Here is a 4,749-nt window from a genome sequence, read left to right on the forward strand (position 1 = left end):
AATATTTTCTGTTATATTACTTTTATTGTCTCATGCTTGATATTTAAATATTTAATCTATATATACTTAATTTGATACAAAGTAAGGATACAATTTAATAATTTTTCCAAATAATTAGCCTGTTAGAACAATATACCAACATATAATCAATTCCTTGTTCACTGACTTGATTTTCCAACTTTATTATATAAAAATACTCTACTCAATGAAGTAATATAGGATTGAGTACAAGGGGAGGATAATTTGACATCTAAAAGTAGTAGTAAGATCTCTAAATATGAAATATATGTCCAGTTTTTCTAAAATTTTGTGTGTTAGGCAATGTGTATGCAATTTCCAAAAGCCTTGATTGAATATGAAATTAAAAGTACAAAATATAGACCGAGCGCTCGTAGCCTCCCCGCCCCTCCCGCAACGCTCGATCCCGGGATCCCCCCGGCTTGCCTGCGCACCATGGCCGACAAGGAAACAGCCTTTGATGACGCGGTAGAAGAACGTGTGATCAACGAAGAGTGCAAAATATGGAAAAAGAACACCCCTTTTCTTTACGATTTGGTGATGACCCATGCTCTGGAGTGGCCTAGCCTAACTGCACAGTGGCTTCCAGATGTAACCAGACCAGAATGGAAGGACTTCAGCATTCATCGATTTGTCCTGGGAACACACACGTCGGATGAACAAAACCATCTTGTGATATAGCCAGTGTGCAGCTCCCTAACGATGACGCTCAGTTTGATGCCTCACACTACGACAGCGAGAAAGGAGAATTTGGAGGTTTTGGCTCAGTTAGCAGAAAAATTGAAATAGAAATCAAGATCAACCACGAAGGAGAAGTAAATCGGGCGCGTTATATGCCCCAGAACCCTTGTATCATTGCAACAAAAACTCCATCCAGTGACGTTCTTGTTTTTGACTATACAAAACATCCTTCCAAACCAGACCCTTCTGGAGAGTGCAACCCAGACTTGCATCTTCGTGGACATCAGAAGGAAGGCTATGGACTTTCTTGGAACCCAAATCTCAGTGGGCACTTACTTAGTGCTTCAGATGACCATACCATCTGCCTCTGGGACATCAGTGCTGTTCCAAAGGAAGGAAAAGTTGTGGATGCGAAGACCATCTTTACAGGGCATACAGCAGTAGTAGAAGATGTGTCCTGACATCTGCTCCATGAGAGTCTGTTTGGGTCAGCTGCTGATGATCAGAAACTTATGATCTGGGATACGCGTTCAAACAATACTTCCAAACCAAGCCACTCAGTTGATGCTCACACTGCTGAAGTGAACTGCCTTTCAATCCTTATAGTGAGTTCATTCTTGCCACAGGATCAGCCAACAAGACTGTTGCCTTGTGCGATCTGAGAAATCTGAAACGTAAGTTGCATTCCTTTGAATCACATAAGGATGAAATATTCCAGGTTCAGTGGTCACCTCACAATGAGACTATTTTGGCTTCCAGTGGTACTGATCGCAGACTGAATGTCTGGGATTTAAGTAAAATTGGAGAGGAACAGTCCCCGGAAGATGCAGAAGATGGGCCACCAGAATTGTTGTTTATTCATGGTGGTCACACTGCCAAGATATCTGATTTCTCCTGGAATCCCAATGAACCTTGGGTGATTTGTTCTGTATCAGAAGACAATATCATAAGTGTGGCAAATGGCAGAGAACATTTATAATGATGAAGATCCTGAAGGAAGTGTGGATCCAGAAGGACAAGGGTCCTAGATATGTCTGCACTTCTTGTGATTTTAGACTCCCCTTTTTTTCCCTCTCAACCCTGAGATTGATTTAACACTGGTTTTGAGACACAGACTTTGTTTGGCTATCCCTCTGTGATAGGTACCGTCAACAATGTTATTAGCCCAAACAGGGTGTTTTCTAACTCTTAACTGGGGGACTTGATTCAGTAAAGCCACAGACTTACATTTAAATTTTCTTCAGGAATTTTCTAGTAACAAAGGTCTAAAGTAGCCAGAGAGAGGGGAATATTGTGTGTGGTTATTTTTCTTCTTAGGCTGTATCCCCAAGTTTTTCAGACTCCTTTAAGTAAAGGCTAAAGTGAAGAAGGAGTAGAGCCAAGTGAGGTAGGTGTCTGAGCCATGAAATATAAATACCACAAGATGTCATTTTTATTCAGGAAATGGGGGAGATTCAAGTCATATAAATTCCTATTCTAAAATTTTCACACCTGACTTTCCAGGATGCACATTTTCCTATGTAGACCAGTCTCCTCTGAGTTTCTTCAGTTAAGTCAAAACTATGTGTTCCTCTTTCCCCATATATTTTTGCTTGTTAGTGTATTTCTTGAGCTGTTTTCATATTTCTTTCCTTTCTGTGAAATGGTTTTTTTAAAAACTTGGGACCACCAAGTTGTAAAGATGTATGTTTTTACCTGACAGTTATACCACAGGTAGACTGTCCAGTTGAGTTGAGAAGAGTGAATTGATAGCTTGTATTTGGTTTTAAAATTAAATTAATCCTGGATAAGAGTTGCTTTTTTTTTTTTTTTAGGAGTTAGTCCTTGACCATTAGTTTGGTACCATCTCTATTTTGGGTGACCTGTTTCACCAGCAGGCCTGTTACTCTCCATGACTAACTGTGTAAGTGCTTATAATGGAATAAATTGCTTTTCTACGTAAAAAAAAAAAAGTACAAAATATATTTTGTAAGTTATTTCTTATCTCTCAGTTATAATTTCTAGTTCTCTCAGTTTACTTGAAACAACTTTTATGAAACAGAGGAAATTGATTGGAAAGAAAATTTGCCAGTGTTAAGCTTGAGTGGGTAATTGAGTTTCTAACTTTAATGGTATCTTATTAACTTCCTTGAATTATTAATCAAGAAAAGTCGATCATCAAAATTCTTTTCTTGATAAAGGAGTTCTTGTTGCTCTTAGTAATGACACAAATTTGAATTAATGGAAAAATTTTTAACTTTTTATTATGGAAATTTAAGAACACAAACAGAATTAGAGAGAATAATATGATAAACCCATTATACCCACCACCAAGTTACAATAATTTTTAAATTCCTATTTAGGGCTCTTGTGTTTACATTGAATACAGAGCCACCATCTCCTTAAAATAATGTAAAACATTTTCCTAAATCTTCAATAATCATCATTCTTTACAAGTCCCCAATTGTTTTTTTTTCTTTTTTAAAAAAATTTGCGTACTTGATTTGCGATTCAAATAAGGTGCATACATTGCAATTTATTGATGTATGTCTTGTCTCTTTATAGATGCACCTGTATGTCTTGTCTCTTTATAGATTCACCTTTGATAGTCTGGGTTTTTACCTTTGTATATTCTATTGTTAAAGAAACTGGCTCTTCTGTCATATAGACTTTCCCTACAATCTGAATTTTGTTGATTGCATCTCCACAGTGAGATACAGAAGAATGTTAAGATTCAGATTCAGTTTTTTGTGTGTATGCCAGGACTGTTTTATAAGTGGTTTTACATATTTCCATCAGGAGACTCATGATATTTATTGCGTCTATTTTTTAATATCAGTAAACATTGGTGATCATTACCAATCCAGCACTAGTAATATTCTAATTCTATCATTTCTTCTTCATTTATTAGCTGGAATACATAAGAAGCAGCTTGGTTTCATCAATTATTTGAATACTGTAAGATGCAGATAATACTAGAAAGTCTGGGTATTTGGATCTCTCCATTTACTAGTTTTTAAACTAATGAGTTCTTCTCTAGCATCCAGAAATCACAATTAATTCTGATTTTTGCATATTTGATATATCAAATGTTTCCATTCCAACTGATTATCCCATCTTTGTTCAGTGGGAACTAATTCAGATTAACTATTGGGTCCTTTTGGTATTGAGAGCCTGTTTGGTAACTTCTGTTCTATCGGGTACAACAATTGCCTCATTTCCCTTGTACGTTTCTTAAATCAGGATCCAGAATTCGGTCACTTCTTTCAAAAGCCTAGTTTCTTTAGTTGGAAAAATGTATTTCAAAGACCCAATGTGGAGGCTGATGGGGCTGAACTGAGTTGGTAATTGTTTCTTGGCTTTTTCAGAGGGCCAATCTACAAAGTACTTCATTAAATGATGTATTGATATATTAATAGGTCATATGGATGCTTCCATTTTAAATTCAGGATTATATGTTTACATCAGTATCTCCTTTCCTTCGTGATGAAAAGGTTGGTTTTTAATGATGTCAATATAATTACTTATTTGTTCTATCTCACACAACACATAAAGCAGTCTCAGAATAACTATAGCACAACTGCCACCAATAATATAGTTATTGAAAATGGCTTTTAAAATGTTTTGCGATTCTCTCTCTCCTTAGAGTACAACATACTTGTAATATACAGTCAAATTACTGAGTTTTAAAGTCATTTGGAATAGTGGTCTCTATGAGATTAGGTCAACTGAAGACAGAATTAGGTTCATCTGTGCCATTTTGTTTAGATTTTAAGAGATTTTTTATTATTTTTTTTGAGAGATAGCAAGAGAGAGCGCACAAAGGGAGAGGGAGAAGCAGGCTCCCTGCTAAGCGGGGAACCTGATGCGGGGGTCTATCCCAGGACCCTGGGATGATTCCTGAGCCGAAAGCAGATGCTTAACCGACTGAATCACTCAAGTGCTCCAAGAGATTGCTTTTTCATTAAATTTTCCTTTATAATAATGTAAAATTTTTTACTTTTCCGAAGTCAAATCTTCCAAATAAGGTATATTTAAAAAGGTCTGTTTCTTCCACCCTATTCCTTCCCT

The 4,749-nt window shown here is 36.6% G+C and overlaps 1 pseudogene; it reads left to right on the forward strand.

Annotated features, from left to right (window-relative positions):
* The first annotated feature begins 411 nt into the window (after nt 1-411).
* On the forward strand, nt 412-2,651 carry LOC100478046 (annotated as a pseudogene).
* The last annotated feature ends 2,098 nt before the right edge of the window (nt 2,652-4,749 follow it).

The sequence above is a fragment of the Ailuropoda melanoleuca genome, chromosome 6, assembly GCF_002007445.2.
Source record: "Ailuropoda melanoleuca isolate Jingjing chromosome 6, ASM200744v2, whole genome shotgun sequence".
NCBI lineage: Eukaryota > Metazoa > Chordata > Mammalia > Carnivora > Ursidae > Ailuropoda > Ailuropoda melanoleuca.